At 41.2% G+C, this 23,871-nt stretch overlaps 1 protein-coding gene across 4 annotated transcripts in view; it reads left to right on the top strand.

The window, feature by feature from the left end:
* The window catches only part of GLI3 (GLI family zinc finger 3), a 290,010-nt gene that overhangs the window by 171,332 nt on the left and 94,807 nt on the right, over positions 1–23,871 (top strand). The gene's annotated exons all lie outside the window — the stretch shown is intronic.

The raw sequence follows: 23,871 nt of genomic DNA, 5'->3' as shown, positions 1-23,871 counted from the left end.
CCCCAAAATATCGATCTTTTACATACAGGTTTTTTGAGCCAAAGTTTCCTCATTTATGGACCAATATGAATTTCGGACTGTCCATCTGCTTCTGCTGAGCTTGGCAATTCATTTTTAAAAGCAGGATCAGCCTCAGTTACTAATTTATTACAATAATTCGAGCCCCACAGATCTTGACAGTGGAGCTGAGAGCTACCCTTGTCTCGTGCTATGGATGTGAGCAGCACTGCATCCCAAGCTGCATCCCAAGCCAGCACTCTGACAGTCTGTCGCACTTCACCATCCACTTAACTAATTCATTTTACAAAATCAGCTTCATCTCTTCTCTCCTGGGGGAAATGAGCATTCATGTTCTCTTCTACTCGGCAGCTCTTTCTTCTCTTAGTTGAGTCAACGTGCCTCTTTCCAAGGCTGCCTGACTCACTGGAATTATTTCACCGAAGTATGAAGAGCTGCTCCTCTCACTAAAAGTGGTCCACTTCCTGGCGCCTGGGGAGAGGACAGGACACGGTAGATCATTAAAATGAGCTGGGAAAGAGAGGGATTTGGAAATAAACGAGGCTTCCCCCGTCGCCACCATGGTTATGACTGCCTTTTAAGGTTCCGAGCGGGGAGACCAGTAGCAAGCTTGGAGTAAGAATAAATACATTTCTTTCCAGACAGAGGAAGCTCTAAGAAAAGATAGAGTATTATGGTAAAAGCTTAGAGAAAGAAAGAGGAAGTGGATGACCAGAACTACTACTCAAGTTTCCCTTCCTCCTATCCTCCCTCCCTCCCTGGATTCAGCACCTTGTGTGGGTTGCTTAGTGGGAATTCATCTAATAATGATTCAAAAGCAGCCTTCAATCTAGCCATCTACTTAAAACTTGGTGATGGGCTCATAATACGTAATGGTGATTTCATTATTTTCATTCACAGGGAAAGCCTCCAGTAAAATGTAGAGATTGAGCAAGACCTTGTATCTGTATTTGGGGGCATAACTTGTTTGGAATATTTTAATAATACAATTTAAAATTAACACAGGCAAGTCCTTTTCCCCCCCGTGTTTGTGCTCTACCGTAAACATTATTGAGACTGACAAAGTGTGATGACATATCAGATTTCAGGCATACCTTGTTTTATTGTGCTTTGCAGATATTTAATTTTTTTACACATTGAAGGTTTCTGGAAACCCTGTACTGAGCAAGTCTATGGATACATCTTTCCAACGGCATTTGCTCACTGATAGTTAGCATTTTTTAGCAATGAATTTTTTTTTTTTTTTTTTTTGCGGTACACGGGCCTCTCACTGTTGTGGCCTCTTCCGTCGCGGAGCACAGGCTCCGGACGCCCAGGCTCAGCGGTCATGGCTCACGGGACCAGCATGTGGGATCCTCCCGGACCGGGGCCCGAACCCGTGTCCCCTGCATCGGCAGGTGGACTCCCAAGCACTGCGCACCAGGAAAGCCCTAGCAATAAAATATTTTTTAATGAAGCCATGCACATTGGCTTTTTCTTAGACATAATGCTATTGCACACGTAATAGACTACATTATATTGTAAACATAACTTTTATGTGCACTAGGAAACCAAAAATTCATGTGATGCGCTTTATTTGCTTTATTATGATCTGGAACCGAACCCATAATATCTCCCAGGTAGGCCTATACATCAAATACTGTAGCTAACATTTTGTAACTCTCACCTCCACCCTCCAAAATAAGAAAAGAAAAAAGAACAGAAAAGAGAAGAAAAGAAAATGAACTAGGTTATAATCACATCTCTTGGGGGCAAAGACCACCTGTGTATGTCTTTGCATTTGCTAGGCTGAGCCCGTGCCTTTGCAGAGTGGCTCCTGGATAAATATTGTTTTCCATGGTGATAATGGGCTGTCCTTTTCTAGGCCAGTGCAGGATGACTGCCATCTTCTTTCTTTTGTTTTTGTTGGTTTACTTTGGTAGAGTGTGTCACCTCATGCCAACAAAGCTAGCACACTGAGGACTCAAAATCAAAAGCTCGATTCCTTCTGAATATATATATATATATATAAATACCTACTGCAGTGTCAGATGCTCTCCACTGCCAAGTGAATTCCCTGATATTAAATTAGTTACTGGTTGTGAAGGCCTGAGGTCACCTTATTTGACTAGGTAACATTGAACTTAATAGCTGCTTCTCAGGCCCCTCACGTGGAAATAAAATTAATGAAATTAGCAATCTTTAATTGATAATGTAATATGAATACCAAAATTCCAAATATAAGGGGGAAAAATGACTAGACCATTCACATAAAAAATATAATAATGGCCATAACTGACTTTTTTTTTTTTTTTTTTTGCGGTACACGGGCCTCTCACCACTGTGGCCTCTCCCGTTGTGGAGCACAGGCTCCGGACGCGCAGGCCCAGCGGCCATGGCTCACGGGCCCAGCCGATCTGTGGCATGTGGGATCCTCCCAGACCGGGGCACGAACCCGTGTCCCCCGCATCGGCAGGTGGACCCTCAACCACTGCGCCACCAGGGAAGCCCCCGTAACTGACATTTTTGACTACTTACTGTAGGCACAATTTTAGAAACTTTACAAAACTATCTCGTGTAGTACTTAGAATATTCAGCCCTAGGATGGAGTTATTATCACTAGCCTCCTTTCCAAGATATGGAAACCTTGACACAGAGAAGTTAATGGTTGTGCCATTATTTAAACCTAGATATCAAACACTACACTCCTTGCACTTGACTTTCAACCTCTGCTCATGAAAACGAACACTGGGGCCTTTGGTGCTCTAGTTTATACTTACTGGATGAGCCCAAATAATTCTAACAATACCCTGATAGGAAATTTTCAGTGTCACTGGCTGTCATCGTCTTCTGCAAAATTCTAAGATAGGAACATGGCAGTGAGGAGAAGAGCTGGAAAAAGCCTTGTCTGTAGCAAAACAAAACAAAATTAGATACACATCAAGGTTTGCTACTGTAGAACTTGTAACCTCCAACAGCTGGACATTTATATATCCAGCTACATGGAGTATTGGGTGAATTGTGATTCATCCACTTGGTAGAATATTGAAAAAAACAGTAGCATTTGAGAAGACCATATGAAAACATGGATAAATAATGGTCAGTGATTACAGCTGTGTACCCTATAAAATGTAAGCCATGTTGGATGAGATCATAACATGTATCTGCCTGGAACCTTCTTCCCTAAGATGTCCATCGCTTGCTCCCTTACTTCATACATTTCCCTGCACAGGCATCTCCTTATCAGAGAGGTCTTCAATGAAGAACCATCTAATGAACAGGGATTGACAAACTATGGCCTGTAAGCCAAATTCAGCCCATGGCTTGTTTTATTGGAATCTAGTGACTGCCACTTATTTACTATTGTCTATGGCAGCTTTAGCAATCAAGGGCAGAGATGAGTAGCTGAGATAAAGGACATGGCCCGCAAAGTCTAAACTACAAAATTTCCCAAGGCCTGATCTAAAATAACACCCCCTTTCTAGCCTCACTACCCCCTTTCTCTGCCTTATTTTTCTTTTTTTTATAAGTGATGCCATGCACCATATTTTCGACTTTCAGGCTTTCCCACCGCTATTCCCAACATTTCTTGGTGCATATCGTATCAGTTCACAAAAGAGAGAATAAGTCTTATTGTTTGGGTATCATTTCTTATGATCAACTGAAAAAAATGTAAAGTCTGCCTCATTTTCAAGCACTGCCGTAGACCACCTACATCCACAGTTCCCAGTCTAAGGATGAAAATATTGGTGAGTTTCAATTCCTAAACTTTAAACATTTTGATGAGCTGGCAGTATCCATCCAGATGAAAGCCCACACACTTTACTTTGCATTAAGAAATGAACATGAGGAAAATAAATGGTACCCCACGGGCATACTACTTTTTTCTGTTTTGCAATATTCCTTTCTTTAAAAAAAATTATTGAAGTATAGTTGATGGACAGTGTGTTCACTTCTGCTGTACAGCGAAGTGGTTCAGTTGTACGTATATATGCGTTCTTTTTCATGTTCTTTTCCATTATGGTTTATCTCAGGATATTGAATATAGTTCCCTGTGCTCTACAGTAGGACCTTGTTGTTTATCCATCCTATGTAGACTAGTTTTGTCTTACAATATTTCTAATGACTGAAAGATTGAATTCGGTCATTGGTTACAGAGAAAGCAGGCCCTAATTATACTGCATATTCAGAGAGTCTGAGAGCCAGCTTCTTGGATAAATTCCTGTGTTCTTTGTGCTGGGCTCAGCAGTCCGGCCGGGAGCAGATATTGACTGAAGGTATTCACAGCCACTGAACCAGAAGCTGCCAGCTCTATAGAGCCTGCCGTCCAGCCTGTTGCAGGGGCCTGGGGGGCACTGGACTGTAACAGACTTTTTTCTTTGTGTACAATGCTTCCACTCATGTTAAGCCTGGCTTCAAAGAAAACAGAAATTTACTGCCATCGTTGTATTTAGTTTTCAAAGTATGCGTTGGAGAAAATCGAACTTTCACAGGATCTGTCCCAACGGGAAGGCACTTTCCGGTTAGTTTTTAGGTGATAAATACCACCCAAACCCAAGCTGCCTGCAGCTCTTCCTCTGTGGCCATCCCTCCCTCACTTAGGTAACAGAACCTGCTTTTCCCAAACCTAAACAAAGACATGCCATTTCCTATAGCCGCTCAGCAGGCTGAGTTCATTTCAGACCCTTCCCCAGGGGAACAAAGGCTGGGGACACAGGGCTGCCTGTCACTCATTTCTTTTTGTTATTGCTGCATCCCCACCCCTGCCCCCAGCGAAATTCATACAGGGGAAAAAAAACCCCCCAAAAAACCAATGTTCGCAGATTTGTTTCCAGGAACCTGCCTGCTAACTTTTTGAATCCTAAGTAACAAATTAGCTAGATTTTTGCATCTTTGGTGATCCGAGCCAACTAAGCATAGTGAAAGGAAAGAGCAAGAGGAAGGTCTGTTTTCAAACTCATCCTCTGAGTCCAAGGGTAGTGATGTGTTGCAGAACATGCATTAGATAACTGTATTGAAAAGAAATTTGAAATAAATATATGGACCATTTTTAGTTCTGATGTGATCTTTGTAAGAGGCATATCAGAACAGTAATGGGCATCCTGACGTTGCAGTTGGGTAAAAATTAACCAGGTAAATGGCGCATTGGTCCCATGTTTACCTCCTGATTTAACCCAGCTGAACTGGTGACACTGTATCAATGTTTGTAACATTGTTGTAACAGTGTTGTAACACTGGTGTTGAAAAATGTCAAGTGTAATGAGAGATCTATACCCTTCACCTGCATCTCTCCTCTCCCACTGTCTCTGTCTGTCTCCCTGTCTCTCTCTCTCTTTCTCCCTCCACACAGCTAGGGAAATTGAACTCAGAAGGGTAGGAAGTGGCAGGAACTGCCTTAAGGCATGAGAGTACAGTCCTCCCTTTGTATCCGTGGGGAATTGATTCCAGGACCCCCACTGGATACCAAAATCTAAGGATGCTCAAGTCCCTTATATAAAATGACATGGTATTAGCATATAACCTATGCACATCCTCCCATAAACTTCAAATCATCTCTAGATTACTTATAATACCTAATACAATGTAAGTGTTACACAAATAGTTGCCAGCATGCTGCAACTTCCAAGTTTTGCTTTTTGGAACTTTCCAGAAATTTTTTTCCCCAAATATTTTCTATCCATGGTTGGTTGAAACCTATGGATGTGAAACCCCAGATACAGAGGGCTGACTGTACATTTCCAGTAAAGAAAAAAAAAATAAGGATCTCGAATCCAAAGCTATAGATTTTCTAACATTCAACCACTAATATTCTGGGTAATGAAACATCCCACATGTTTATGAGTTATAGATATTTAAAACTTTCTAATCCAACTACAGAGAGATTATAATTTCATTAAAAATTTTGCCATTGGGACTGTTACAGGGAATAGGAACTTAGCCTCCATCTGAAAATCTAATTCATTAATACCAAAATGAATGAGCGGCAGTTGAAGGCATTCTTTCACAAGTTCACCTGTGAGGGTCCTCAGCGCTGGTTGCTAGTGGGTACCTGTGAATAGTTCCTAAGGAACCTGACACCGCCCACCCCCCCCCCAGGCCCCAGTCATTTCTAAGTAGTAAGAGCTTCTGCCTGAGGGAGTTATATTAACTCAGTGCATTAAATAATTCCCAGGGCCTGACTAGGTTCATGTGTGTCTTCTACTACCTAGAATGAGTTTAGCACTAACCAGAGAGAATCACCATCTTCCAAATACATTCAAATAGTATTCAAATATTGCCAGGTTCACCAGAAGTGAACAGTATCTTTATTATGTAAGGTGGGAAAAGAGATGTACTGACGGTTAAATGACCTGCCAAATGATTTGCAAAACAAATCACCAAACCCTGTTGCTTGAATATGATTTACATTTTGAAGACAGGGTCCAAAGAAAGCATTCCTAGCTTCCTAAAATGCTTCTTGCCTCTATTCAAAGAGATCTCTGACTCCCCCGTGGAACAAAATCCCCATCTTCCTAGCATACATGGTTTTCAACATAAACTGTGCACACCCGTGAAAGTTTTCAGAAACAGATTCAAAGGTTAAATCAGGAAAAAAAGCAATCAGACTTCTAAAGAGGTTTCTGATTTTTAAAGGTTTTTCCTACTGTATTTGCCTGGGATATAACACATGAAAATTAGGATTATATGAGACTGTGTTAATATTAACATTTTCGGTTTCTTTATTTAACGTAAGCATTTTCTGTTATTTCACTATGCACACACACACATATATATACTCACATACATATATAAACACACACACACATACACCCCCAAAACACACATATATATATATTCATATACATATATACACACACACACTATATATATATATTTACATGCTCACATACATATATAAGCACACACGCACACATGTATACTCACATACATATATACACACACACACTATATATATATATACACACTCACATATATATAAACACACACACACATATACACCTCCAAAACACACACACATATATATATATTCATATACATATATACACACACACACTACATATATATATATTTACATGCTCACATACATATATAAGCACACACACACACATACACGGTGCTCACGTCTGTCCATTTTCCTCGTGGTCATCTCAGCCTGTCCTGGAGCTTAGCTGATAAAAGACTGCATGATCCTCTTCTTCATGGAAGTAGTCAAGAGGAGAAAAGAAGGTCAGCCTGAAGTATTTTAATCTTGTTCTAATGATCAAAATCTGGCCACTCAGACTTCGGATTTCAGGGCTGCTGAGATACATGTATCAATAGTTACTGGATGGAGTGATGAAGAGTCCAATTCAAGAGTTTGCCAGATGTCAGGGAATTGGGGGTATGGGGGTTGCTGAAAGCAGAGGCCCAACCTCAGGCCTAAGGCTGCACTGAGCTCTAGGGAGGGATTCTCTCCAAGTCGACAGGCACCGGGTTGGTGATGTCACGTGCTGTTTGTGAGACGTTTCAAAGCGAAAGTCCTTGAGCCCTTCATAAGTCTCTCTCCATCTCTGGGGCATGCAGAGCAGGCTGTGTGTCTCTGACCAAGACGGGTCATACACTGGTGAGGGCCTTCCCGTGACCTGAACCACAGTCAGAAACTACACTGCACCGTTCTTAATTTGGCTGGACTTCCCCACCTCCCCCCATCTTTGGACCCAGACAAACATAGGACTGTTCAGTTATTTTGATTATTGTTGTTTGGTGTTTCTTTGTTTGCTGGGAGGAGGCAGGTAAGAGGAAGTTGAACTGGAAAGACAGAAAACTAGAGTCTGGTCCCTTCTCCCCCAGTGCAGGAGGGAAACGTCCTTCAGGGTCTGTTTGCTTTGCAAGGGTGTTCTTTGATGAGGTCTTTGTCTGGGGGACCCCACTGAAGTCTCAGTGTACTCAAGCTTTAGAAAAGGCTATTGGCCGGTCTTTGTTTTCTTTGTTGAACTGTTTATTTTGCTTTCTTCCCACGAGGTTCCCTGGCCTCGCTATCGCGCTTTTCTGCATGAATTACATTCCTGGGAGCCAAGTCTCTGAATTCTTCCAGCCCATTTGATTCCGGCCTGGGTGATTAGTCCACAGCTTCGAAGTGCCCTGGACCTCTGCTTAGCAGAGTGCTTGTAAGTGCCCCTAACACGGAGACCTAAAGACATTTTATAACCTCATCAGCGAGAGGGTAGTGCTTCATTCTGGTTTAAAAACATAGCTGCTGTTGAATCACTGCTAGCTTGAAACTCACGGAAGGAGGCTACTAGTCCTTTCAACCTGAATCAGGCTCTTGAAAGAGGACAGTTCAGGTTATTATACTCATGCCCAATTCAGTAACATAAATTGTCCTGGGCCGGGTGGGAGGGGAGCCCGCTAGCTCCATTCAACTTAAATCTACATCTGGAATTTCATAATTATTTTGTACAAAATGCATGTCTGTGTAGAAATAATGAACAACAATAATGAAAATTATGCAGATATCCTAATCATAGCCGTTATATTTTCTTGTGAGTATATGTTTTCTGAAGTACAATTTATGACTGAGACAGAGATGGACAGTGAACAGACTTATGAATTATGGTTTTTTAACCTCTACTAGTATAGATTAAATATTTGATTCTTTAATGAATTATGCCTTCATTATAGGTATTGTGAAAGCATTGTGATACCGCCAGAAAAAATTCAGCTGTCTTAAGAACAAAATTCTCTATGGGGTCTGTTCACCTGTTTTTAACCATTTTTTAACACATGAGAAACTTGACTCTGACGGGCAGGTAGGGTGTGCTATACCTAACAGGGAACCTCCATTTGTTGACAGTGTGCCTGGAAGTGGTTTTGACTTGAAACTTCCCCAAAGAGGACCAAAGGGTTTTTCAGAAATGATTGAACACGCAATCTGTGATGAAAATTATATGCAGTGTAAATGCCCATATAGACACAGAAGCCCTTCCTTAAGGAACTGGGGAAGGTCCCGAGCCGTGTGGCCAGGGCCTGGTTCTGGTTTCTTGGGATCCTTTATCTTCTTGCTGGTCCTGGTTCGAACTGAGCTCTTGGTGTCTGATCTTTACGAGCCCTTGGAATGGCTGCATACTGCGGGGCCCAGTCTTTGTGTGAGAGTCTGTGTTCTCTTTGGCAAATAAACGCATCCACTCTGGGGGATCACGGTGCTTCTTTACATGGGGAGGATTTGTTTGGAAGATGGGAATTAAACCTCTTTTGGCTATAAGAGGCCCTTCCTCCTTGGAGTGGGCTCTGAAAACAGATCCGCCAGGGAGCCAAAACACAGCTGTTGGAATACTTCCTGTGTAACACAATTAAACATCCCTTACAAGTAGGACTGGGTTACAGCTTTGCTGAGTAATCGCCTCTGAGCATTCCTCCTCTCCACCCAATAGAATGTTGGTGACATTAGCCCATGATAATGCTTTTTTTCCGGGTTTCAAAGTGTAATTCCTGAAAATTCCAACCTAACTCTATTGGCACCTGGCTTCGGATGAGCCTCTTCTTGAAGCCACTGTATAAGCTGTTTTCACAATAAATGTGGGCCTCACTCATTTCCATCTCGGCTGTGCCACAAATCCACTGGGTCCTTGAACACGGGCCCTGACCTCTCTGGGTCTCCTTGTTTTCATCTGTGAAGTAAAGCCATTGGATTAAATGATCTTTCAGATGCCTTCTAACATCCCACGGTTATGGAAAGTTTAGGTTTGTTCATGGTTTTTCTCCTTAGAAGAGGAATCTATGAAAACATCATGGCCCTGATATGTACATGCCCACATGCCAGTTTTTTCTCCTGCCCTCTTTCCTCCTGTGAAGATCTGCTGGGAGAGTCTTGCACAAACTCTGGTTGTACCTCCTGCTTTTTTCCGCACACTCTCTAGTGATGCCTTACACATCCCTGGGCCACCAGTGCACAGGGCCACTGGGCGCCTTGTGCGCCCCGTGAATATGTGAATGTTCAAATCAATTCCCTTTGGAGTGAAAAGGTCACTGGAAAACCATACTGTCCTGGTTGTTGAAAAGCCTCAATAATGCTAAAATATAAGTGCATTTAAGCATGGATGCACATATTTGTATTTGTCTTGGAGTAATTTTCCTTTGTGTTTAAAATTATAGACTTGATTTGAATCCAGCTTGGGTATTTACTATCAGATTACCTACTCTATCCAAGCCCAGTTTAATTATTCAGTCCCATGTGAATCAAGAATTCAATGAAGGAGCAAATAGATAGCACGTAACACAGTCTCTGGCACGTCCTAAGTGTTTGAGAAATGGCAGAGTGACCGAATACGTGTCTATTACCATATTTAAGCCATCTATTCTGAGTTGTCCATCTTTTCTTCACCTTTTAACATCTCTGAAATTGCAATGTATCTTACAGTCTGTTGTGTTTTACGATTGCTACTGGGAAGTGGCAGTCATGAGGAAGTTTCAAGTATCTCTTTTTTAAATTTAATTTAGTAATTTAGTTAGTTTCAGGTGTACAGCAACAGGTATCTCAGTAAAATTACTTTGCCTTAGATTTTCCTTTCTGTGCAAGTACTACAGTGATATATGAGAAAGTCTCTGTCTGAATAAGCCTGAAAGAGCTCTTTTCATAAGTATAAAGTAAAAATTGAAGGTGATAAGGAAGAACCATCCTTCTGAGTGGTTCCTAAAATAATGCTGGGTCTTTAGATCAATAGCATCTTAGCTTTGATGAAATACAGTATAGATCATATATATATATTGACTGTGTAGGTTTGTAATCAACAAAAAAATTATTTCATCGTCAAGGATTTTTTTCCCCCAAGAACCCAGCTGATTTTTCCTCAGTGTTGTAATAAAGGACCCAGTTGCAGACTGTAAAGTTAAAATGTAAAGAGAGTGTTTTCAAAATGCTCCTGCTGCCTGAATCTTACAAAATGAAAAAGGAGGCCAACTTCAGCCTGAAAGGGTATAAAGCAGGGAAGTATATGTTGCCTGCTGGTTGTGTTGGTGTATTTGTGCAGATGCATAGCACAGGCTCTCAGAGGGTAAGACTTCATGATTAATGGTGTTTATTCTTGACAGAAGCCTCCTTTATTTATCTGCAATACAGTTTAGCGATTTTATCAGACACCTGAATGAGAAATATTCAGTCATACCAATATTGCAGTGTAAATTGAGTAGAGTCACTTTTTATTATATCTTTCTGCCTTATCATCTGCACAGTAATTTTCTAGCAGAGGTTTGATATGGAAAGGCTGGATTTAGCTGTACTTGACACAAAGCCTCTTCAATTTCCCCTAAAAGTTCAGGCTGCTCTTAGAAATGTGTGTGTGTGTGTGTGTGTGTGTCTGTGTGTGTGTATAATATATAAACCCTCTCTGTTATCCAAGCAATTTCAGGATGTGAAAGAATAAAGATAAAATGCACAAACCTGGATGGGAAAAGTGTTGTTAATATAAAAACATCTAATAGCCATGAACTCTCTGGTAAAAGCTCCTTTAGGGTTTAAGCTGAGGCTCAGTACCGAACCGTTTGCATGGCTACATGGTCGCAATTTTTGCTCATCCATCATCATCCAAATCCAATCAACATAAAGCCAGACCCTTTCATTTCTCCAGGGAGAAAAATCAAAGTTGAAGACCAGAGTGGCCAGGGGCAGGGGGACATCAGTCACAATGATGATGGCAATGCCATTCAAAAGAGGGAGACGCAAGAGGGAGGAGATATGGGGATGTATGTATATGTATAGCTGATTCACTTTGTTATACAGCAGAAACTAACACACCATTGTAAAGCAATTCTACTCTGATAAAGATGTTAAAAAAATAAAAAATAGAATGTGGAAAAAAAAAAGAGGGAGCAAAAGACATAGAAAACAAACTTATGGTGACCAAAGGGGAGCAGGGGGAGGGATAAATTAGGAGTTTGGGCTTAACATATATACACTACTATATATAAAATAAATAACTAGCAAGGACCTACCATATATAGCACAGGGAACTATACTCAATATCTTATAATAACCTATAATGGAAAAGAATCTGATAAAGAATATATATATATATATATATATATATATATATATATATATATATATATATATATATAAACTGACTCAGCTGTACACCTGAGACTAACACAACATTGTAAATCAACTACGTTTCAATAAAAAAAATTTTTTTTAATGAACAAAAAGAGGGAACAAAGAAGGAAAATGAGACTCAAGTGAAGTGTCACTAAATGTTCAAACTAAACTTTATTCAAGTTACAGACTTGGTAACATGAATTGTCAAAGCTGCTCAAAGGCAGACGGAAACAAATGGTTTGAATCATAGAAAACACTGGATTTTAGGACCAAAAGATACTTTAACCCTGGTGGGTGGAGTGGAGATCATGTCATCCAAATCCTCACATTTTACAGATGAGAAAAGTAAAGCCCAAAAAGCTGTCTTCAGAAAGGCTGTGGTCCCATGCAGGTTCTCTGAGGGTAATCTGAAGAGGTGATTTCCACACATCATATAGATATTCCCAGTAAGTTCAATCCATCCTTACTTGTGGTGTCAGAAGACTTGCTTTCATTGGGAAGAACAGAGTGCAAGAGGCTGTGTGGTTCCTTTTCCAGTGGCCAGACAGGTCTTCAGCCTCTCCTGATGATATTCCCTTTGCCTGGAGCAAAGTTCTCCGAAACCAGGATGACAAGACCCCTAAGGACATTGCTGTCTCCTTATGTAGAGCTTAATGCTTCTTTCCTATGGAATAATATAGACAGATTGTTCCCCCAGGACATTAGATCATTAGATATACACCTTTCATATTTAACTTATTTTGGAAAAGTTTGACACCCTCAGTATGTAACTGAAAGTGGGGTCTGGCTGCTCACCGCTCAAAAGCCAATAAAGAGACAAGGTTGGTGGAAAGTAAAGTTTGCTTTATTTTATAGCCCTTGAGAAGGAACTAAAAGTCCTTGACTATGCTTAACGACTAAATTATTTGGTCTCCTTTGACTGCTTTCCTTTGTTTCTCCATTTTCTCACTTCTCTGATTAAACTTATTTTTTGGCTAAAGTTCTCCACAGACAAAAGGCAGGCAGAGGACACGGGTTAGGGGGCGGAGCAAGGACCATAGGGTCCTGTTCCATTTCAAGAAGGGTTAAAAGTCTAGAATATCAAGAAGTGTGCCTGGGATATAAAGTCTTGATCAACATGAAGTAGAATCTTACAAGATCTAATTCCAGTTAAATCTAACGTGCATGGCACTTTAAAAGGGCCTCTTATTTTCACCTTTACTAAGCCAGAGGCCCCTAGCAAAACCTGGGGGATTTTCTTCTGGAGGAGAGCTATTTAGATAATAATAGTTCCTTGATGGACATCTCTGTTATCACTTAAAATAGGGGTGATTTAAAGCATGAGGGAAAGTGTGAGTCAGATGCATCTTGCCAAGGATGATAAGAGACAACCCAGTAAACACTCTAGTGTGTAGTTAACAGTCATCAAAATAATTACAAGGATTATGATGATGATGGTCCCAGAGAAGAAGTCCACACCAGCTCCTGTCCTGGAAGACACACCTAAGCTCAACGTGCCAGACTGCTGTTGATAAAGGATTTATTCGAGCTGGTTCTTGAAGTAACGTTTGCAAAATATCAGTTAAAACAGAAGCCTCATCTCTCCTTGGGTCAGCATTCCAGATGCACCCTGTCTTTGTTATAAATGTCCTCCATACCATCTGTAAGAGGACTCAACGTGAAGCAAGGATTAAACTGTGGAACCTAACTTCCTGTTTCTAATTAATTATGTCTGCTCAGGATCTGAAGCCTCCAGCTGGGAGGCTTCTCACTTAAATCCTGGCTTGGGGCTCTTGAGATGTTTTAAGTATCTGTTGACCTTAAATGGTGGAAATTTCCAGGTAAATGATACAAGCACAGGCTTGTTTGTTTAGTTAATTAAATCAGCAGTTCTAATTGAATCTTGTCTACTACTTTACTGTCCTTTTTCCTTATACCTGGTATGTATTGTGGCTCAAATCCTACCAGAGGGGGTCATGGTTGATAGAATTCTACATTATCAGAAAACGTTAATACCTGAAAGAAAGGAAGAAAGGAAGAAAGAAGGAAAGAAAGAAAGAAAGAAAGAAAGAAAGAAAAGAAAGAAAGAAAAAGAGGAAGGAAGGAAGAAAAGAAAGAAAAAGAAGGAGAGGAGAGTGAGAGAGAAAGAAAGAAAGAAAGAACAAATGTAACACTGAGGAACAAACGCCATAGGACCCAGGGATTTTCTAGATGCTGTTAGTTCATGAGACTCAGTCCTTGGTCACTCCACACTGTTGTGTTTCAACATCTTTCTGTTTTGCAGTGTGTTTTCTTCTTGGAAAAGGACATTAGTTTGCCATTTTGCCTGCTGTTTGGGGGGTATTGGTAATTCATCAAATTCCAAAAAATTCCGATCTATTAGAATCAGTGGAAAGTTGGCAGGAATGTCAGAGAAATCAGACTTTGAAATGTTCATCCCCGCACCACCACTTTTTCTTTTTTCATGGCAGTGAAGTTACAGAATAATCATGCCCTTGAATTTACTTTCGGGGAAAAAAAAAATGCCATCCATTTTACTATGGTCAGGTAGAGTCACTAATCCTTTGCTTTGTCCAAAGAGGTTCGGGGGGACCCTCCTAGATGACACCAAGGGTGTCAGGAGAGCTGAACCCAGGCTAGCTCCAGAACTGAGGAAAGGAATGCACAAGGATGCAATGAAAGCAGCATGGCTTTAGCCTTGACCACCCAGAGCTCTAGTAGCAACAGCAGCAGTAGGAATGAGTGTGTTGGTCATAGGGGCCAACATTTACTGAGAACTTACCACGTGATAGGTCTCCGGCTAAATGCTTTATGTATATTTTCTTATTAAACATTAAATAGTACAGCTCTGCTTTTCCATCTAGGCCTAAAGAGCCTTGGAGCAAAGCAGACTTTTAATGATCTTGTTGACCCAGCACTAAATCTAAACCTGAGACCTTGCCACTCTGATGGTACAGAACAGCTGAATAAAGCCACTGTCCCCACTGCAGGGAGAAAAAAAGGAGGAGGCTGAGACAGGACAGCCCCCTGGTCCTGTGGGCCTGGCTGGATTGGCCTCCCTGGTGGCCTGCCCCACTAGAGGAAGACAGAGCATCCAAAGGAAAAAGGGAACAACTTATTATCTTAGGGAAAGAAGGGAGAAAAGGACAGTGTCTGTTCGCTTTGTTACCGCAGAACAGTTGGGAAGGACTTCAGAAAACAGGCCCCATCAGCTGTCCCAGAAGCTGACCACTGAGACCTGCTCTCCGTCCCCCCCATCTGCCAGGCATCGGGTTAGGAAAGCATCACAGCTGGACATCTCTCTCCTGCAACCACAGCTGTTTCCTCATCAAGGTGGTATCTTCGTTGTGGCGTGCGGGTTTTACTCTCTCTTGTTGTGGTGCATGGGCTTAGTTGCCCCGTGGCATGTGGGAACTTAGTTCCCCAACCAGGGATCGAACCTGCATCCCCTGCATTGGAAAGTGGATTCTTTACCACTGGACCACCAGGGAAGTCCCAAGGCACTTTCTTTATACAAGGGTGAGTTGGGACAGGAAGCCCCATGCTATGAGATGTGGTTATTTATATCCAAGTGCTTATTTGAACCAATAGTATGTTTAAGAACCCTTGTTAATAACAGTGCACTGCACATTGTAGTTGTTTGAATGGACCTTCTTTTACAGTTTTTTGACTCTTTTCCTGACCTTGGAATCCTAGTCTATTAGTATAGAGTTCTATTAAAGTACAGAGTAGAGACCAATTTTAGCAAATTATTTTTTGCAGTCTTCTCATGAAGGAATAAAATCACTTTTAGCCATAAACAATTGCATTGTTCTTGTATAAAACATAACATTGCTCCAGTTGTCGAAGGACCTGACTGACATGAGTTATGAATATTTGCTTGACTTCTCCTTTCGATTGGCTTCGCTGGACCTTTCCTCCCCCGAAATGAATATACAGAAACCTATCTTCCACAGTTTACTTTGAACTGAGACTAATGTGTCAACTAGACCATCTTTTAATAGTGGTAAATATCATGTTATTATTGATGGTATTTTTTCAGCACTATTTTTCAAATTTTGAAAAATACAAGTGCACATCTATTGGATTTTCTGAACTTGATAGGAGCAGTTTGAAATCACTGTGGAAACTCTTGTTATAGTCGAAACAAATCAAAAGCATATATTCTTTTCTTAAAAATTGGTAATAAATAGTACACATACAGAAGAGTATACAGAGTATACACAAATAGCTCAATGAATTATTGTGAGTTATCCCAGAGTGAAAACATCTCACCACTAACCAAGTCTAGAACTATAATAATCACTGGCATCCAGAAGCCCTCCACAGGCACCACCCCCCAAGAACCTACCAAAAGGTAAACATTATCCCGAGCATCCCAATGCTAATGTTTAGGTCTGTCTGTTATTGATCTTTATATAAGTGGGATAATACAGTATATTATATTCTCATGTACCAGGCTTCTTCTCCTCAACATTATGTTTGTGAGATTTTTCCACATTATAGTTTGTTCATTTTCATAGCTAGTCACTATTTCATTGTATGAATTATTTGCCCAGTCTACTGTTGATAGATATTCGGTTGTTTCCAATTTTAACGTGAATGAATAATGCCGCTCTGAATATTCTAGTATATTGTGGCACATGTGTACACAGTATTGTACAGTATACACCAAGGAGAGGAATTACTGGATCATAAGGTGTGCATCTGTTTGAATAGTTAATGCCTAACGGTTTTCCAGTGAGGCTGCACCAGCTTATACTCAGGTCGTTTGAGAGTTCCTGTTGCTCCAAATTGTCATCAACACTTGGTGCTGTCAGTCTTTTTAAGTTTAACAATTCTAGTGGGTTTTTTTTAATTAATTAATTTAAGCATAGTTAATTTACAGTATTGTGTTAGTTTCCTGTGTACAGCAATGTGATGCAGTTATCTATTATATTTTTTAAGTCATAGAAAGATAAATATTATATGATATCGCTTATATGTGGAATCTAAGAAATAATACAAGTGAATTTATGTACAAAACAGAAACAGACTCACAGACATAGAAAACAAACTTGTGGTTACCAAAGGGGAAAGGGGTGGGAGATAAATTAGGAGTATGGGATTAACAGATATAAACTAGTAACATAAAATAGATAAGCAATAAGGATTTATTGTATAGCACAGGGAACTATATTCAATATCTTGTAAGAACATTCTAGTGGGTTTTTAATGATAACTCATGATGGCTTTAATTTGAACAGCAAATTAAGATTAAAAAAATAATTTGCGGGCCTCCCTGGTGGCGCAGTGGTTGGGAGTCCGCCTGCCGATGCAGGGGATACGGGTTCGTGCCCCGGTCTGGGAGGATCCCATATGCCGCGGGGCGGCTGGGCCCGTGAGCCATGGCCGCTGGGCCTGCGCATCCGGAGCCTGTGCTCCGCAACGGGAGAGGCCACGACAGTGAGAGGCCCGCGTACTACAAAAAATAAAAATAAAAAAAAAATAATTTGCCAAAAAAAAAATAAAATACTGGAGTACATAGGTTAAAATATTGACGTTGGTGGGCTTCCCTGCTGGCGCAGCAGTTGAGAGTTTGCCTGCCGATGCAGGGGACACGGGTTCGTGCCCCGGTCCGGGAAGATCCCACATGCCGCGGAGCAGCTGGGCCCGTGAGCCATGGCCGCTGAGCCTGCGCGTCCAGAGCCTGTGATCCGCAGCAGGAGAGGCCATAGCAGTGAGAGGCCTGTGTACCGCAAAAAAAATAAAATAAAATATTGACGTTGGCTAGATTTGAATAGCTTGGATATAGGGAACAACTATTGTTTTTTAAAATAATCTTTTTTAAAAATAGTCTCAACTTTTCAGTTCATGGATATAAATTCCTTTTATAATTAGACATAAATAGGAAATAAAAATAAGAAGGTCATTCTCAAATCCCTTGAAATGATGTTTCCCCATTTAAACAAATATTTCTCTCCCTTTCTCTCTCTCTTTTTTTTTTTTGTTAAAGAAATCAACCATAGGCCTTGAATTCTCCCTCTAAGAAAATATTCAGCCTCTTAGCATTAATGTGTACATTAAGTGATGTCCCTTCACCTTCAGTGGCTACTTCTATCCAAATCTTATCTACTCCTGGTAGCACAGTTCATGCTGCATATTTTACATAACCAGGCTGCATCCTGGAAGGCTCCTGTTGATGCATTTTGACCCATCAGATAAGACTTGTTCTCTATACACTTTATGTGTGTGTGCCTTCGCCTCCCCCCATTTGACTATAAACTCTTAGAGAGCAGGGACCAAATGACCATATATTATGTTTCTTGAAATCCCCCAAAGTGCTAAAATCATAATGGATTCTTAGTAAATGTATTTTCAATAAAATGTATATCGAATGAACATCTCCTTGAAATATTCATCTGTGTGGTTATACATGTAGCTTTTCAAAATTGAAATCCAATATGGTAAATTTGTAAAAGGCCTAGGTCAGTGAAAAATTCATGGGAAATATTCTTTAGCTGCAGAGAAGATGAAAATGAGATTTGAAACTGAACCATCTTATCAGCTAGCAGTTTCCTGGCAGTTCCATGGAGCAGATATTTACAGAGGTGTGGACAAGGTTAAGGGCTCGGAAAGTGATAGTAAAGCCTCCAGGACTAGCAAAAGTTTGAGGAGGTTACCAGCCCTAGCCTGAAGGTGCAGTCAGAGGGCAAGGGCAGTGAGGGCTAGAGCCAAGGAAGAAAGGTCACACTTGGGGAGCGGGGGCCCTGCGGGGAAGAGTGCCACCAGCAGGACTGTAACTAGTGAAAGGAAGTGAGGGGAATTCGTACCCTGACTTCTCTCCCCTCTGCCGCCAGTTCCTGCCTGTGCATCTGCTTAGTGGAATCCAGAGGGAAAGTGAGCCTGCTGATTCAGACCACAGAGTCCAGCCTTCAGGGCATGCAGAGGTTCCGGGGTGAAGGCTGGCAAGTGGGAAATAACCGGCACACCCATGTGTACATTGCAGGGGCATGTCATGATTCTGGGGCAGCAGTTATCTGAAAACTCACCTTTGAATAGAGAAAAAGACCAAGTTCAGGACTATGCAAATTTCCAACGATGTCTAGGGTAGGAGCCATGGACATTTTAGTTATTTGTTTCTGTCGCTGTATGGAAAGCAACATTTTTTATTACAAATTTTGGTTTATTAAAACTGTGCTTATTGAGTAATTAATTAGTTGATTAAAAATACATTATAAGGCGTAGCTCCCCTTTGTTGTCTGTTAAGCCACTACTTGAATATGAAGAGTGTGTACTTTTTATGGAAAGAACAAAATTAAACAAAAATTAACTTGTTATGTAGGAAAAAAAAACCCAGCATCTCAGTCTTCTGGTAGTTGAAGCTCTCATGCGTACCGCAGAATGCAAGGGATATGTATACATTTCCAGTGTTCCAAGCAACATGAAAGCGAATTGTAATAATCCAGCCTATAAACCTTGTTTAATGCTCTCATAATGGGTAATGCAAGTGATGGAATACTGTGATTTTAATCTTGGCATTTTAGTAACACAGTAAGATAGATGAAAAGGCAGTAACAAATTAGATTATATAATGATATTTCATTTTAGCTAAGAAGTCCAGTTATTCTCTGCAATACATGTGTTTTTGTTTTTGAGTTTATCATAGTATAATGTTTAAAAGGCTCTAATAAGAATCCTCTCTCTTTTCATTGTAATTTATTTTCATGACCTTATAAAAGGATTAATCCAAAGTTAAATTATTTCCACAAACAAACACAAACTTTATATTACTTTATTGTCTTTGGGGAGAACATAAAAATAATCCCCATCTGCTTTCTTGTCTGAAGCTGTACTTCATTTATCCATTGGGTGATATGGAAACAAAATGGCAGCCACGCATTGGGTCTTCATGGCCTTGGGAAGACAGAGAGGTGGAAGCAGTATAGGGGACGTTACCCCTGGGTGGGCAGGCCGGGGTCTTAAATGCATAAGCCAAGATTCAGAGGTCATGGAACCACAGCTCCTCCCCTCAGTGATGCTCTGGCCACCCAGACAACCCTCTACAGCTTGGGCATCTTTTTCCTAGACAGCAGTTTTATGATTTAGTTTGAGGGGGTCACAGGCCTATTTCTATACTCTTTGGCTACAACATAAATAGCATGGGATCCCTGTTCTTGGAGCAGTTCTAAATTTCAGTGTTCTTCCTGGAATGTTTGTTTGTTGTTTGTTTTTTTTCTTCCATGGTTTGTGTTTGCCTTCCAACCACAGAGCCACGTACAGCCCCAGAAAAGAGAGAATCGAAAGCTACAAAGGCAGAGATAGTCATGACAGGCCAACAGTAATCTTCACTTCAATCTCTGTGTGTATCTACTAAAAACATAAACCGAGAAAATGACACCTACAATTTTTTTTCCTCGTGCTCCTGTAACCCACAAATGAAGATGTTTAGCAAGCTTGACAAATATTTACCAGGTCAACTTTAGGGTAGTTTGTGAAATGATATATGTCATTTATATGGAAAACTTGGTGACTGCCTTCCTCACGTTTCCCACCTCTTCTTTCTTCAATAGAATTCACCCCTCTGGCCGTCGACTTGAATGGCTCTTTCTTCCAGCCGTGAATACACATCTGCCTATTAAATATAAAGTCTTCCCTTTCAGATTTGCTTTACAGTTAAAAGCAAAATAAATAACAAATGATCTAGATGCCAAGAATTTGGAAATGACTCTGTTAGGTAAGGTTAAAAGCAGCTTTATTGAAAAATTGTAGTTTATGTATGTTTACATCCATGTCAGGTGGCTGCCATGGCCATTGTAGTTCAAGGCTGGGTGCTCAGCTTTGATGACTTAGAAAGCCATGTTTGTCAGTCTTCAGTACTAGAGAAGGGTCATGCTAGCCCAACTCACAGGAGCCTGACTTGGAGACAGAATGAATAAGTCATCAACTTTCAGTGAGAAATTGAACAGCAAGGAAATGGGAACACCAGTCTCCAAAAGTCTTGCTCTTTGGACATTTGTTTGCTGAACTGAAAACAGGTGACACACAAAAAAGTTGTTGGATGGTTCTTACAACCACCGAGAACATCAGCGGCCACCACCATTTACTGAGTGCCCCGTGCCGGTGGTGATAGCAGCCCTGGCAGAGAACTGTCATTGTTCCATGCTGTGTATAAGGAAACATGCCTCAGTGACAGAGTCAGGGGTGAGCCTGAGTTCAAGTCCAGTTCCTTCAGAGCCCTTGCATTGAATGATAACTGAGTGCATTTTCTTAACCACCTTGTGTGGTTTTATGATTTTGAGTGGAGGTCCTGGGAAACCCAAGGAGATGCTCCCGGGATACTGATAGGTTGGGGGACAAAGCAGACAGGTGTGTTTCCACCATACGATTTACTTTGAAAAAAGGGTTCCAATATTTCAGTGTTTGAAAATCACATAGTATGCTATATTTGCCATCCCTAATATGCGTGTGTGTGTGTTTATGTGTATGTATGAGTATATATGTACATATATACATTTGTCTCTGTTGTATATGTGTATATATTAGGAGTGGAATATATTAGTATAGTTTGTGAAATAGGTTGTATGCACATATTCAGCATTTATTAGATACTAGGCTCAGTACATGAGTCTTTAGTTATATTCACTTGCCAAGACCCCCAAGAGGTAGGTAGGTATCCTCCCCATTGGACTACTTAGGACAAGAAGGGTGTGAGTATCACGGCCAAGGTCACACAGCTGCTGTCCCATCCACATCAATTCCCCTTCAACCCTGAGCCCTCCCATCGTACCACTGCTCTGATGGTCTGACTCAACTGTCCCCAGAATTCCTGATGATCCTTCCCTGAATGACCCTCATTAAACATTTTCCTGTTGTGTCCTGGGGATGGCTGGCCTTTGACTACTAGATGGTGCTTTTCTTTAGGGCAGTTGATATCTTGCAGCTTTCTTAGTTGCATTCCTGTCTGAAAGCATGTCCCACCATCTCGTTGAGAACTAGGTGATTCCGTATCTTCCCAGCATCATCTCTGGAGGGGAGGGACAGGCATGGGTATGACATTCACCAGAGTGCGTGCAGTTTCGTGACGTCGTCTCCAAATCCTGGAGGGACCAACCCTCTTCTCTGCTGTTGCTCCTCATGGGTGTGGAAGGGAGAATGGAGCCTGGGCATTCCTGCTGGGGAAGATGTGTCCGGATCTTGATTCCTTACGCAACGAATAGTTACCCTCAGTCTTCCTGTGAGAACAGGTCAAATGAAAGTGAAAGCGGGGAGGCAGACATCAGGCATCCACAGATTTGTGAAGAGAGAAAAGCATCAGCCGTCTCCTGGCTTCCCTGCTTCTTTGGGGCTGGTGAGCACCCCAGCCCGATATCTGTAATCTTCATGTTGTTCTAAGTGCTGATTCTTTTCCATCCATGATTCTTCAATGGAATCTAGGCTTCTGGGAATATTCTTACTACCATTCTCGATTCTAGCATTTGAGACAAATTACAGGTTCCAATTTTTTGCCTAACGAAGAAACCAATTAGCAATGTCATTGCTTCACTGATTTTTAGTTTATAGTGTTCAGACTGAGTTTCTCGTGGATCCTAAGAAAAGCTTGTCTAGGAGGCATCATCTCATGGATCTCTCGAAATGTCTGCTTTTTTATATTTCTGCGGCACCTGTCTCTCATCATACATCTACAAATGAGCCTGTTACTTGATAATAATCACTTTCAAATCAGATTGGAAGGATTGATTTTCCTTTGTGGTAGAAAATGAATGAATGAATTCGACTGTCTGGTGTGCTCTAAGGTAGTGACAGGTCTAAATGGAGCATCAGATTTAACCAGTGACACAGAGCTAACTTATTTTGTAGCAAAGAGCTAAAATAGGATAGCCTCATAGGTCTTGCCAATTTCTATTTAAGAACAAGGAATTTTTACTAATTTTTGAGTGGGGTATGGAGAGCCTCAAGTTGTTTGGAAAAGAAATAGCTATTTTCAGGTGGCGACTCCTCAATCTGCCCACATGTAAATTTAGAAAACTTATTTTATTTCACCCAAAGTGACATCTGAAGAACAAATAAAAAGCCTCATTTTTTTTTTTTAAGTTCAAGATGAAAAAAACGAGTAAGAAGGAACACGTAAGAAAATCCTCTCCCTCCCGTGTGTTTTAACCTCTTTGATTTTCTACTGAGAAGATTCACCATCTGAGCTTTGGGTTCATTTAACTCAGTGCCCTTCAAGGAGCTGGCTTCTCCCAGGACTCTGTTCTGACGGGGCTGGGGACCAGAGCCCAGCTGCGGCTGCATGTGCCTTTGCTTGGGAGGCGGGATGAGAAAATGTGTTTCTCCTCCCTTTCCTTTCACTCCTAAAGCCAGCGCCGCAAGAGGAGCTTGCAGTTCTCAGAACATCCCTCCCTATCACGGTCTCGCCTTTTTATGGCCATATTCTCTGTGAATGAAAAAAGGGAAAGTACAAGTGTTCAGCCTGTCAGAGCCAGTTCACTGGATTATCCACACAAAACGTTTTCTATTAGAGGAGGAACAGGGCGGCGAAGGGGCGGGGGGGCGTTCCACAGACTGGCCGTTCTAGAAATGCCTGTCCCTGGGGCTTGGGGGTGGCTCTGGGGAGGGAATTCCCTGGAGTGGATGAGGTATGGTGGCAACAAGGTGTGCCTTAGAATTTATTTTCATCCGCCAAAAGCTTACATTCTACCTTGGCTCATTATAACTAAAGCATGGGCTTGATCAAAACCCTGACCTTTTCCAACTTTCTAACCCCAGGAGCACTTCATTATGGATTGTTCACTGAACGTGGCTGATCAGGAAGCCACATGCAGAACGGGTATGAGAGGAAGCTG

This window comes from Mesoplodon bidens (assembly GCF_964165515.1).
Source record: "Mesoplodon bidens genome assembly, chromosome: 9".
NCBI lineage: Eukaryota > Metazoa > Chordata > Mammalia > Artiodactyla > Ziphiidae > Mesoplodon > Mesoplodon bidens.
The sequence above is the reverse complement of the archived record's forward strand: the minus strand, read 5'-3'. Positions and strand labels throughout refer to the sequence as shown.